At 37.0% G+C, this 14,897-nt stretch overlaps 1 protein-coding gene and 1 non-coding gene across 3 annotated transcripts in view; one reads left to right on the top strand and one right to left on the bottom strand.

Annotated features, from left to right (window-relative positions):
* Positions 1–14,897, top strand: part of ARID2 (AT-rich interaction domain 2) — a 183,048-nt gene that overhangs the window by 44,510 nt on the left and 123,641 nt on the right. The gene's annotated exons all lie outside the window — the stretch shown is intronic.
* Positions 10,348–10,486, bottom strand: LOC115930322 (small nucleolar RNA SNORA64/SNORA10 family). The gene has a single exon (XR_004066961.1). It is a non-coding gene; the product is annotated as a small nucleolar RNA SNORA64/SNORA10 family (small nucleolar RNA).

The raw sequence follows: 14,897 nt of genomic DNA, 5'->3' as shown, positions 1-14,897 counted from the left end.
TCAAGAAGAAATTAATGAAATAAAAGAAAAACTAGTTAAATCGAAATTAGTTAAATCAAAAGCTGGGTCTTTGAAAATATCAACAATTTTGCCAAAATCTTTAGCTAGATTGTCTAAGAAAAAACAAAACACAGATTACTGGAATTAGAAATGAAAGAGGAGACACTGCTACCAATCTTACAGAAATAAAAAGGAGTGTAAAGGAATAGTAGCAGCTGTATGCCAATAAATTAAATAACTTAGATGAGATGGACAACTTTCTAGAAAGATACAAACTACCAAAATTGACTTAAAAAAAAAAGACAATGTAAATAGACCTATAACAAATAAAGAGATTGAGTTAATTATTATTTTTTTAAGAAGCCACCTACGGCCGGGCGTGGTGGCTCACGCCTGTAATCCCAGCACTTTGGGAGGCCGAGGTGGGCGGATCACGAGGTCAGGAGATCGAGACCACGGTGAAACCCCATCTCTACTAAAAATACAAAAAAAAAAATTAGCCGGGCGCAGTGGCGGGCGCCTGTAGTCCCAGCTACTCGGGAGGCTGAGGCAGGAGAATGGCGTGAACCCGGGAGGCGGAGCTTGCAGTGAGCCGAGATTGCACCACTGCACTCCAGCCTGGGCGACAGAGCGAGACTCCGTCTCAAAAAAAAAAAAAAAAAAAAAAAAAGAAGCCACCTACAAGGTAAAGCAAAGGCCCAGATGGTTTAACTAGGGAATTCTGCCAAACATTGAAAGGAAAATTAGTACAGATTCTTCACCAACTTTTGCAAGAAATAGACTTAGTTGGGGACAGATGTACCTTCTTACAGCAGTTGGTGTGGGAATGGGTAACCAGAGCACTAGGGAAATAGCAGTAAGTTATTTATCTTCCCCTGTGACTGGAAATTAAGATCCTTGCTTTGAGTGGAAACTTTTTTTTCATATATAGTAGCTTCCTGCATTCAATTATCTTGTGACTAGTTTATAAAACTTTTAACTTCCTTAAAATACATTGTATTGCCTGAGTGAGGGAAACTTTTTGAAGGCAGATTATTGATTATTGAATCCGAATTTATTTAAAAATAGGTTTTGTGTTTATAAGATTATACCAAATACTAGTTGTATTTCTAGGTTCTAATATAATAATGTTAATTTAAAGACATTACTAAATTACTTATATTCAGGTTTTTAGTTAACCTAGTTTTTAGTGTGAAGGTCTGTTACAAGAATAAAGGACCCTTAGATGTTCCTTGAATCATTTGATGTAAACTTAAAGAGTATAAGCTGGGGCTGAACTGGCTGATTTTTAAAAATCACTTTTCCCTGGAAACTTGTTTATCATACCTGTCAAAGATCATTTGTATGCGTCTCACTTGAGTATTAGAGATCTTTGAGGTTGGTAGGTCAACTTTTAGCATCTTTTTCCCCTTTGTGTGTATGTATGCATGTGTGTACATGTTTGTGTGTTGTGTTTAATATGAATTGTGGCATACTTTTTTACCATTTGGGATATAAATTATGGCTTCCCATGAGCGTCCCAATATGCAGCACTGGTGGGACTCTAAGAGACGATTCCTCCCTCCAAAGTTTCTAAACGTTTTTGTTAACTATTACAGGAAGTGAGTTCAGACTCCTGTTACTGCCAACACACTAGGCAGCCATGTACACATACAAAATGATAATAATAGTGGCTAACATTTGTTGAATACTTGAGTTTTATGAGGCATTATGGCCAGATAATTGTTCCATCCAAAACTTAGATTATTTGTAAACATTTTCAATTTACTGCTGTTCTTGATTTTGAGCTACGGCAGTAGTTCTCAATAAGGGGTAGTTTTGCTTCACAGAGAACATCGGGCAGTGTCTGGAGATATTTTTGATTGTCATAGCTGGGGAGTGCTGCTGGCATTTAGTGAATAGTGGCTAGGGATACTGCTGAATAATGTATAATGCTCGGGATGGTCCCCCCACAAAGAAGAATTATCCAGCCTGAAATGTTAATAGTGCTGAGGATGAGAAACCCTGGCCTGGAGTGATTGTGCGTTCATCCTATGAGCCATGATTCTTGCAGGTTTGAGGGAAAATGATGCTTTCTTTTAGTGTTTGGTTGAACTATATTTTCGTGCTAGTACTTTAGGACGTAAGCTGACAACCAGAATGTCTAGCTCCAGAAAGGTTGCAGTGTTTGCCATCTCAGAGAAAACCTAGAACTATTTTTGGATCATTGCCCTCTATGCCTGACAGAGTCTTCCAGAATGTCTATTTCTATGTGCAATAGGGATTTTATCTAAGAGGCTTCATTGCTCTTTTATGCCCTTGGGTTTTGGTTAGGGCATCCTTATCACATCCAATAAGACTCCATCTGAATCCAGGTGAGAAAAGAATTTTAAGTTTTCAAATTTTTTCTCTCAGAAGTTTCTGGATTCTTTTTTGAAAATTTATTCATTACTGTTCTTACAATTTGATGCGTTAGTAGTTTCATGGAAGGGAGAATAACATTACAAAGCATTTTAAAGCTTTGCTATATTGGAACTGTCTGTTTTAAGGCAGGAGAAACATTAACTCATTAGCTCAGCCAATGTCATATGAGCTAAGTAGTTTGGTGAAGTCATGATTCCACTTTAGGTATGCTCTAAAATAAAGGCATACTGTGTTAATTTTACTGCCAGATGGATGCAAATAGAATTTAGTTTAAATATATTAAGGAACTAATCTTTTCATTCATTTTATAAGTTATTCAGGATCATACTTTTTTCTGCTTTAAGTACTTTATTGCTGTTGCTTATCTTAGTAATTTCTAGCTGGTAAACTTAACCTTTCGAAGAATGTTTTAACCTACGTTGTTGTAATAATTGGTGAAAATCCGGTGGTACCATATTTCTCTGAAATAATTTACTTCCAGTAACTAATTAATACAATGTTAGGCAAGAGAGTATTTGCTTACCTATATTTAGATATGTGTTTCTAATTAGAGAACTTTTGACATGTTACAATTTTTATTTCAGACAGTATACTTCATGAGACTCTACAGCAGTGATTCTCTAACTGAGGTTCCCTAGACCAGCCGGATCAGCATCATCTGGGAGCTTGTTAGAAATGCAAATATTCAGACCTACTCAGTCAGAAACTCTGGGGTTAGGGCCAAGCAGTCTGTTTTTAACAGGTCCTCCAGGTGATTCTGAACCTTGCTAAAGTTTAGGAACTGCTCTACAGAGAGTGACTTGTTGAAATAAGTTCACTTGATTTTAATCCAGTATATTTGTCTTGTTCTCCTTTTCTTCAGACTACCACATTTTAAACTTGTATTACTTGTGGGAAGACAAACTGTCCAAATTTCTGGCTGAACTCAAATAGCTCACATGAAGTGTTTAAAGAAAGACAGTTTGAGAAATATTATTTCAAGGGATCAGGATAGGTGTTTATATAAATCACTATTTTAAAAAAGCCCTCAAAAGATTTAATTTAAAATCCTGTACTGTGGGAGTATGATTGTTTGGTACTGAGGAGCTGCTGAGTTAAACAGATTCCTGAGACATGAAATCAAAGGATTTTTTTAAAAATTCACATGCTTCTATAGAAACTTTAAAAATGGAGGCTGGGCATGGTGGATCATGCCTATAATCCCAGGACTTTGGGAGGCCAAGGCGGGCAGATCGTTTGAGCCCAGGAGTTTGAGACCAGCCTGGGCAACATAGTGAGATTCCGGCTCTTTTTTTTTTTTTTTTTTTTTTTTTTTGAGACAGTCTTGCGGGGTCGTCCAGGCTAGAGTACAGCGCGGTGATCTCGGCTCACTGCAACCTCTGCCTCCCAGGTTCAAGCAGTTCTTGTGCCTCAGCCTCCCAAGTAGCTGGGGTTACAGGCACACACCACCATGCCCGGCTAATTTATGTGTTTTTTTGTTTTTTTTTTTTTTTTTTTAAGTAGAGATGGGGTTTTGCCATGTTGGCCAGGCTGGTCTCAAACTCCTGGCCTCAAGTGATCCACCTGCCTCAGCTTCCCAAAGTGCTGGGATTACAGACGTGACCCATTGTGCCCAACCTCCATCTCTATTTTTTAAATAAGATATATTATATAAAAAAGGAAACTTTAAAAATGGAAATTAGGATGATAATATATAAGAAGAGGTAGTATGCTGAAAACTGCAATCATTTAAAGAAAAAAAGTCTAAAAATATATTCTAAAAGTTCATAGTATAGTATATATTGTATAGAGATTTCTTTTAAATAGTGGTAGAAAAGAATTCCAGATTTGGATGCTTATAATAGTACTGTTAGTCTATTTGAGAATTTAATTGTAGTGTAATAAGTATTAATGCTCTAATTAATGTGTTCATAATGACTGAATTGCCATTGAGATGATAGTGTATTGTGTATAATATATAGAAGATACAATCACATTAAATGTACAGAGCTGTGCTATTATCTATAGCTTGCAAATCTTTGGGCCTTTCTTCTTAATAATGCACAAGCAGTACATTAATATTGAGATACTTCAACTGGTGACCTTAATTTTTCTCCGTGTAAGTCAAATTTTTTATATGCAGGTTATACTACTAAAGTCTTAACTTGAGTCTATCCCTAATTATCTTTCAATATAGGTGCTACATATTTTATTCTTGCTGGTAAACTAATTTGTGTTTTATGTTAGTTTAGCTTATTATACATTAGCCTTTCTTAGCATTGTCGTAGATTATAGGGACTAAGTACAGGGACTGTTATCTTTAAAGTTTATATTTTTTATATAAATATATATTTTATATTTTATAAAGTTTATATTATACTCAACAAGTAGAATTTTAACAAACTGGACTATTTAGTAATTTTACTAATAAGAATGGTTAAAACCGGCCAGGCGCAGTGGCTCACGCCTGTAATCCCAGCACTTTGGGAGGCTGGGGCAGGTGGATCATCTGAGGTCAGGAGTTCTAGACCAGCCTTGCCAACATGGTGAAACCCTGTCTCTACTAAAAATACAAAAATTAGCCGGGTGTGGTGGCAGGCGCCCGTAATCTCAGCTTCTCATGGGGGGACCAAGGCAGTGGAATCGCTTGAACCCGGGAGTCAGAGTTGCAGTGAGCTGAGATCGCGCCATTGCGCTCCAGCCTGGGGGACAAGAGTGAGACTTCTCCAAAAAAAAAAGAATGGTTAAAAGCCCAGTTTATATGTGTTCCCCCCCAACCCGCAAGAAAATGCCTTATTATAGATCTAGGATATAGATGGCAGAGTAGAGGTAACCTCTTATGGTGTTAATTTGCTATTTTTCACTTCCAACTTCAGGGTATCTAACCTCATCATAACTCTGGATAGAGGCCAGGAATATATACATTCCGTGTAAAAAAGAATATTCATAAGTTGAATGTATGTTAGTACTTAGTGCTGTTTTTGATATTTGTGTGTATATAGATAGGTAGAGAAGGCAGAGAGAGAGAAGTAATAAAAGACTGCAGAGAGAGTAATAATAAGAAAAAGACTATAGGGCCTAGATAGATCTATATTTGCTCGGAAGTTATATACAGTGTATGTAGTTTACTACACAGTGTATTTACTTAGGTTAGTAAGAAAATCAGTCTTTTCAGAGTTTCTACTTAATTTTTATTTAAATTAATTTAAAATTTTAAATAAATGATGGTTCATTTACATATTAATTATACTTCAAAAATCATATAATATTTTATGTAATAATCCGAATTAAAATCTTTGGAAAATAATGGGCTGTTTTTCATCCTAAAGCTGATACTTGTTAATTATAGAAAATCTGGAAACATCTGAAAAAGTATCTGGAAGAAACTGTAACTCCCATGTGAACCTACCACTCAAAAATAATTACAATTAATATTTTGGTTTATTTCTTCCCAGTCTTTTAAAAAATAAATTTTTAAAATTGGCATCACTCATATCTTTATTAGTTTTTTAACCTATTATAAACAATAACTTTTCCATATCTTTAGTTTTTAGATAATTTTAATAACTTCATATTTGTGTCATAATTTTAACTTCTTTTTATTGTCATACATTTAAGTTACCCTTTTGCTTTAATATTATAAGTTTTGCGGTGAATCTTCTTGTTCATAAATATATTTATAAATCTGTAAATCTTTATCTGTGTCTGATTATTTCCTTTTATATTTCTAGAGGGGTAATTACTAAGTCAGGAAATATAAATGTTTTCAAGATTCTTAATGTATATTGCCAAGTAGCCATCCAGAAACACTGATCCAATTTAACATCCACTAGCAGTATGTAAAATGTCTATAAAATAATACTTTTGTCACCAGTTGGTATCATAATTGCATTTTAAAAATCTTTACTATTTCATTTGTGAAAAATTGTACTTTGTTCTGTCAAATATTGTCAAAATACTGAAAATGTTATTTTACATTATAGTTTTAAGTGGATTAATTGAACATTTAAAAAACATACCTGGACTTTATCAATTTAAATTAAAATGTAATTTAGTAGAACATTGTCAACAGCCAGGAGATTTGGAAATATTTGGTCATTGTAATGGTGAGAGGATCCATTGGGAATCACCATTGATTAATAGACTTTCACTTGAACTTTAGGTCTTGCCTCTGATCATTATTTGGATTTTTAGAGTAATTCTCATTAGTTTTCTGTCATCTTTTAGTTTTGCCAAATCAAAACTTGACAGTTTTATTAAAATAATAATTTATCCAATAATATTATTGAAATAAAGCAGCTTTAAAAGCAAGAGAAAATTCATACTGAGAAGTATTTTTCTATAGAAAAATAAATCCTTGCTCATTTATCAAATTTTAAGAATGGCTGTTATAATGTAGGAATGTAAGAGCACTGCTTTGAAATTAGACTTTTTAGTAACTTATTAAGATTATGTCATTTGCTTACAATATTTATATTGGATAAATTGTCTAACTTCTAGGCCTCAGTTTCCTTATCTATTAAATAAGATTAAAAACAGTTTCTTACAAGGATTGTGAAAGTTAATACATGTAAAGTACTTACTTAGCAGATTGCCTAGTAGTTGGTAAATGCTAACTACATGCTGGTTATAGTTTAGCAGATTTTGATAGACTTATTCATTCAACAAGTATTTACTAACCACTTACAGTGTGCCACACACTTTGTAGACATTGCTGATACAAACTGACAATCTCTGATGGAACTTACACTGCAGTTAGGGATGAGGGGGTAGAATTTATCTTGAAAATTAAAATAACCATAAACAAGTGTTTAAAAACTTGGGATAAATGACTTCATGGGAATAAATGGCCTTATAGTTAAAGAATGACTTCTGCCTTTTGGGGGAGGAGTACTTTGCACTGTTTTTGTTTTCTGTGTAAGTTTTATTCATATGAAAAGTGATGTGATTAGTATCTGCTTTTTTTTCATTTGGGAAACTCAAGCTGATAGAAAATAAAGCATCTGATTTTTATATGGTAATACATGTTGGAATTAATGATACTATAATAATTTATCTGAGAAGGGAAGAAGGAATTGCTTGTTTGGTAACTAAACAGCAGAGTACATTTACATTTTAAAGTAAATTGATAGAAATTATTATTATTATTATTATTTTTGGAGATGGAGTCTTGCTCTTATTGCCTAGGCTGGGGTGCAATGGCGTGATCTTGACTCACTGCAACCTCTGCCTGCCGGGTTCAAGTGATTCTCCTGCCTCAGCCAACCTAGTCACTGGGATTACAGGTGCCTGCCACCACGCCCGGCTAATTTTTTGTATTTTTAATAGTGACGGGGTTTCACTATGTTGGCCAGGCTGTTCTCAAACTCCTGACCTCAGGCGATCCACCCGCCTTAGCCTCCCAAAGTGCTGGGATTACAGGCGTGAGCCACTGCGCCCGGCTGAAATTATTTTCTTTGCTTAGCTGTTAAAATTGGCCTCCAAAATTAAAGAAAAATACAGCATTTACTTTTAAGAGTAATATTTGTTTTCAAAATTACTTATGAAGTAGTTTTCAATCTCACTAAATCCCCCACTCCCATAAAAACAGAGCTGAAAGAAATCATACTACTTATTTATGGCTGCATTACAAATTACCCTCAAACCCAGCACTTAAAACAACAAACATTTATTATCTTAAAGTTTCTGTGAGTTCTGAATCTGGGCACAATTTAGTTCTAGCTTAGACTCTAGCTAAGAGTCTGTCACTGCCAATCTGTTGCAATCAAGACTGCAGTCAAGGGTTGGCCTGGGTTTCAGTCATCTCAAAGTTTGACTAGGGAGGAGTCTGCTTTCAAACTCACTCAGTGATTGTTGACAGAATTAATTTCCTTGTGGCCCATTGAAATGAGGGCATTGGCCAGGCACGGTGGCTCACGCCTGTAATCTCAGCACTTTGGGAGGCTGAGGCGGGCGGATCATGAGGTCAGGAGATTGAGACCATCCTGGCTAACATGGTGAAACCCCGTCTCTACTAAAAATACAAAAAAAAAAAAATTAGCCGGGCGTGGTGGAGGGCGCCTGTAGTCCCAGCTACTCGGGAGGCTGAGGCAGGAGAATGGTGTGAACCCGGGGAATGGCATGAACCCGGGAGGCGGAGCTTGCAGTGAGCAGAGATTGCGCCACTGCACTCCAGCCTGGGCGACAGAGCTAGACTCTGTCTCAAAAAAAAAAAAAAAAAAAAAAAGAGGGCATTAGTTTCTTGCTGGCTGTTGGCTGGAGGGCCTCCCTCAGTTTTTTGTGTCTCCATGGGGCAGCTCACTGTAGGACAACTGTTTTTCTTCAGAATAAGCAAGTGGGAGAGAAAAAGAACAAGATGGAAGTTGAGTCTTTATGTAACCTAATCTCAGAAGTGACATCTTACCACTTCTGTTGTCTTCTGATCTTAAAACAAGTCAGTAGGTTTATCCTCTACTCAAGGGGAAAGAATTATGCAGTGACATGAATAGCAGGAGTCAGGAATCATTGGGAGCCTTCTTAGAAGCTGCCTGCCTGAAGAGCAAAGCAAAACATCTGCATAAAACTAAATTTATATATATATATATATATATATATATATTTTTTTTTTTTTTTTGAGACGGAGTCTCGCTGTGTCGCCCAGGCTGGAGTGCAGTGGTGCAATCTCGGCTCACTGCAAGCTCTGCCTCCCGGGTTCACGCCATTCTCCTGCCTCAGCCTCCCGAGTAGCTGGGAGTACAGGCGCCCGCCACCACGCCTGGCTAATTTTTTGTATTTTTAGTAGAGACGGGGTTTCACCGTGTTAGCTAGGATGGTCTCGATCTCCTGACCTCGTGATCCACCCGCCTTGGCCTCCCAAAGTGCTGGGATTACAGGCGTGAACCACTGCACCTGGTTCAAAAAACTAAATGTTGAGATGTTTCTATGAGCCCTAAATACAAGAGAATGGGGCCAAATCAGAACTACAAGACTCCATGAGGGAGTAAGCATGGAGAAACAATGGATTGTCTGATGGACCAGAAAATATGAAAACCCCCAAATAATCTACTTACTAAAAAACACAGTGGACTGATTTAAGAAAAGCAAGTGGGACTAGAATGGGTACAAGTAATATGTTGTAAAGTAGAAGGGGATACATAATCTAGACATTATGAACTATCAAAACTATGCAGCCATAGCTCCCTTTAAGGATAAAACCCAAACTAAGAGGAAATTGCTGGAACGCAGTCCAAATTGAGCAGTACAGAGACAATAGAGATAAAAGAGAAGATTCAGATGAAAGTGGGAGAGGAGAACACAGCCAGAAAATCTCTGAAAACAAGCTGCTTTTTGAAGACCACACAAAAACAACAGAATGACCATGCGTCCATCTCGAAGTTCAGAAAAACTGATTTCACTTAAAAATTAGTAACAGAAAATGATAGAAGTAAAATCCAAGAGAAAGTTGTTATAAAGGAAAAAGAAAAAAAGGAGCAAAGTAGTATCTTAAAGACCATGAATGCAAGTCAGAAAGACATGCCCCCAAAACAAATGAGTACTATTCCCTATTCTTTCAAAACAAGCTGAAAGAAATTAAGAAAATGTTGTTATGAAAGAAAACATAAAAATATAAATAGGAATTTTAAAAACTCAGAAATAAGGTGATAGAACTCAGAAAAGAAGAGGAAAAATGTGTACACAAAATGTAGCTGACTGTGGTGGTGCATGACTGTAGTCCTAGCTTCTTGGGTGGCTGAGGCAGGAGGATTGCTTGAGCCCAGGAGTTCAAGGCTGCAGTGAGCCATGATTGTGCCACCGTACTTCAGCTTGGAGACAGATCAAGACCCTATCTCAAAAAAATACATATATACAATTTCAGAAATGAACCCCAATCTAGTGGAAAGTCAAGAGTAAATAAAATGGCACAGGTAATGCGTAAAGCGATACAAAATGAAGAAAAGAAAATTGTTGTTTTCTTTTTCACCCAGGATCTGTTGTGCCCCTCAAGGAGAGAGAGACCACCATAAGGCCAATCTGACATGCCAAAGACATCTTATCTCTCTCTCCCCATTGCAGAAGTCAAATGGGTGAAGCCAAGTATAATTTAATTATGCAGAGCTGAGGGAGGGAAATTTTGTTGTTGTTGTTGTTAAAAGAAGACTGCTGAAAGATTTAAGAGAAAACAATATTGAAAACAAAGATAATCCAATATATGGATAGTACGAGTCCCTGAAGAAGAAAACCATGCCAAGGAAACAGAACAAATTCTAAAAGCTATAATAAGACATTCTTGAAATTAAGAAAAGATTTGAAACTGCACGTTGAAAGAGCACACTGTATACCTAAGAATATTTGCTCAGAACAATGACAACTGATATAAATGCACATAAAATCAATGAACTTTAAAGAAAAAACAATCTATTGGGCACCAGGCAAAAGGACTGAATGACTGAGAAAGAAAAAAAGATTTTTGTCAGACTTTTAAATGGTAGTGCTTTATGCCCGAAGAAAATGGAATAATGTATTTAAGATACTCAAGGAAAGAAAACGTGAGCCAAGGGGTAATGTGTGGATTTCTATATAGCGAAATGAATTTCAAGTGTGAAACCCGTGAAGAATCTTTATTGATGTGTTAAAAACAAACAAACACCTCAGGGAATGTTTTCCCTTTGAGCTCTTACTGAGAATTTTCTTAGAGGATAAACTTCAAACAAAATTACTAACAAGGTATGGACTTAAGGATTGGTGGCTAAATTTATATACTTCCGCTGCTCTTAAAGATTCCTAAGTTGCAGACAACTTCATTGGCTCAAAGTATTTCAAATGTTATGCTATAAATGTTTATAATTTGGTGATATTCATTAGTATAGCAGCCTTGGAAAGGAAGAGTAATAGGCCTCTGCACTTAAAATACTTCTTATATAACCATGACTCGTTTTGGGAATGGACACACTGCTTTGTTATATAGAGCAGGATTTCTTAATCTCAGCACTATTTATATTTTGGGCTGGAAAATTCATTGTTGTGAGAGCTGTCCTGTGCATTGTATGATGTGTAGCAGTATCCCTGGTCTCTGTCTACTACATGCAGTAGTTTTCATCTCTGTTGTGACAACCAAAAATGTCTCTTCATTGCCAAGTGTACCCTAGAGGGCAAAATCAGTCCTGGTTAAAGAACCACTGCTTTAGAGAAGTGTTAAATATTGCTACAAAGAACCTGTTCTGTTGCATTTGATCAACCATGAAGACCCATCTTCAAATTGTAGGAGAATGAAAACCTAGTAAAAGAAATTAATCAGCCAGGATAAGGCCATTACAAATTGGATTGTATATTTCATTAAAAAATTTGTATACACATACATACACATATACACCTATGTACGCATACATATCATCTGTGAGTAATTATACACTTACTAGATCAATCCTGGAGTTAGACACAGTATGCTAATTTCAAAGTATCATATAAGATATAATAAAAATTTTATTAAGAGAATTTCAGTATTAAAGATATTTTGTTTCATATTTTTATATTTAGTCCTTAATCTTAAGTTTTCCAAATTATTTTCGGTATTTTACATGTTAACCTTCTGTACATTTTTAACATATTGAAACCTTTTTTAAAAGAAATGTCTTCTTGATTGTAACTTGCACTACTTTTTTTTTTTTTTTTTTGAGATGGAGCTTCACCCAGTGTGTCACCCAGGCTTGAGTGCAGTGGCACGATCTTGGCTCACTGCAACCTCTGTCTCCTGGGCTCAAGTGATTCTCATGCCTTAGCCTCCCGAGTAGCTGGGATTACAGGTGTGCACTACCACGCCTGGCTAATTTTTGTATTTTTCATAGAGATAGGGTTTCACCATGTTGGCCAGGCTGGTCTTGAGCTCCTGGCCTCAAGTGATCCGCTCAGCTTGGCCTCCCAAAGTGCTGAGACTACAGGCGTGAGCCACTGTGCCCGGCCAACTTAGTCATTGATATATAGGAAAGGCATCTTACCAGTGCTTGTGGTATATAAGAATATAAGAAAAATACTTTCAAGTTTATAAGAAAGGCACATCAAAAAAAAATTTTTTTTTTTTTTTTTTTAAAGAGACGGAGTCTCGCTGTGTCGCCCAGGCTGGGATGCAGTGGCGTGATCTTGGCTCACTGCAAGCTCCACCTCCCGGGTTCACACCATTCTCCTGCCTCAGCCTCCTGAGTAGGTGGGACTACAGGAGCCCGCCACCACTCCCAGCTAATTTGTGTATTTTTAGTAGAGACGGGGTTTCACTGTATTGGCCAGGATGGTCTCGATCTCCTGACCTTGTGATCCACCCGCCTTGGCCTCCCAAAGTGCTGGGATTACAGGCGTGAGCCGCTGCGCCTGGCCAGGCACATCAAATTTTATCAATTGAGTACTCAGTACTTGCCTAGTATAACTAAACCCTTAAAATATAACATGTTGATTATGTTTTGGAATAAAGGTCAGATTATCATTGGTCATTACTTGCTAGCCTTCCGGTAAGTACCAAGTCTTACAAGAGTAATGGATATATTTTCGCCAAGTTAAGGAACCTCCACTTTTCTGTTACAATTTTTCTTGGAAGTACTTTACTTGGATTGGTTTGAAGGGCTTCACCATAACTCTGCTTTTCAGGCTTTTAAAAATGGAGGTGATTGCTGCTGACTGAATTTCCCAGGGCTGTATTTCACCAACTGCCTGTAAGATATGGATAGGTTTGTGGGTGGGAGTTTAAGGAAGGATTTGTGAATCTGACAAAAGCTGCTTATTGTATCCTATAGATTCACAATGCACATTAACATACTTTAAGTGCTCTTAGCTAAAGGAACCTGTTTAAACCCATATTTCTCAGAGTTAATTGGTATGGAATCCTTTTATGGTACAGTATCTATTAAGATTTTGAAGAACAAATATTTTGTGGGCCAGTTGTGGGAGAACAATTCTAGTACAAGATAAAACTTGCTGTTTCCTCAGTAACTGTTAAATGACCAGTAAAGGGGAGGTATAAAAAGTTAATATAAAAGTTATAGAGAATTAAGGGAAGAATTTGAGGATGAAGGAGGGACACTAGTAAGTTTTTTTTAAAAAAGAGAGTAGATTTAAAAAGATGACTTGTGAGAAGGGCTATAAATTGAAATTGTGGAATTGGATTTGGCACATGCTACAAAATTTTATAAAAATAGAATATTCACTAGCAAATGTGTCTAGAAACAAAGTAGAAAACACAAATATACAACATTAGGTATCAGAAGAATACATAGCTATAAATACGGAGGAGATTAAAAAAATGAGAAACCTGTAAAGTAAAACTAATACTAATAAATTTAAACATCTGAATCAAGCTGGGCACGGTGGCTCATGCCTGTAATCCCAGCACACTGGGAGGCCGAGGTGGATGGATCACCTGAGGTGAGGAGTTAAAGACCAGCCTGGTCAACAGGGTGAAAACCCGTCTCTACTAAAAATACAAAAATTAGGTGGGCATGTTGTCAGATGCCTGCAACCCCAGCTACTCAGGAGGCTGAGGCAGGAGAATCACTTGAACCCAGGAGGTGGAGCTTGCAGTGAGCCGAGATCGCGCCATTACACTCCAGCCTGGGTGACAGAGCGAGACTCTGTCTCAAAAAAATTTTTTTGAATCAAAATTTAGTATTTTTAATGTGCTTGATGTCATATATACTAACAAGTGGCAGAACTAGGACTTGAACTAAAGTCCTTTTTGTCAACAGTGTCTGTAGGCTGACCTGTTGGGCTCTATTGTTTCCCTAATGAAGAGATAGGAAACCTCAGGGAAAAAAACTTAAGAAGTGAAAAATGGGCCGGGTGCGGTGGTTCATGCCTGTAATTCTAGCACTTTGGGAGGCTGAGGCGGGTAGATCACTTGAGCTCAGGAGTTCGAGACCAGCCTGGGCAACATGGCAAAGCCCTGTCTCTACTAAAAATGCAAAATAAATAAATAAATAAAAATTAGCCAGGGGTGGTCGTGCGCACCTGTAATCCCAACTACTGAACTACGGGGGAAGCTGAGGCACGAAAATTGCTTGAACCTGGGAGGCAGAGGTTGCAGTGAGCCAAGATCACGCCACTTTACTCCACCCTGGATGACAGAGTAAGACTCTTGTCTCCAAAAAAAAAAGTGAAAAATGATTCTCATGATTGAAAAAAAAATCCAAAGCTTAGAAAAGGATGGAAAGTAGTCTGATTAATTTTGTAATAAAATCTGACCGAGATTATGTCAAAGTTTAATCTAGACCAGCCTTAATTATGACTATCAATAACTAAATATGAAATTAGCTAATTCAGCAGCACTACAGTGAAAAATATATCATAACATGTAGGGGGTTATGTTAGGATTATTGAAAATCAGGTGTGAAAAATTTTATGGTCATCTCAGTAAATGAGGACAAGAAATTGATAGAGTAATCAGAAAACAAGCATTATGCTCAATGGTGAAATGTTAGAGCAGTGGTCCCCAACCTTTTTGGCACCAGGGAACAGTTTGGCACTGTGGAAGACAGTTTTTCCACAGACTGTGGCAG

The sequence above is a fragment of the Gorilla gorilla genome, chromosome 10 (genome assembly GCF_029281585.2).
Source record: "Gorilla gorilla gorilla isolate KB3781 chromosome 10, NHGRI_mGorGor1-v2.1_pri, whole genome shotgun sequence".
Lineage (NCBI taxonomy): Eukaryota > Metazoa > Chordata > Mammalia > Primates > Hominidae > Gorilla > Gorilla gorilla.
This window is presented reverse-complemented; position numbering and strand designations above follow the sequence as displayed.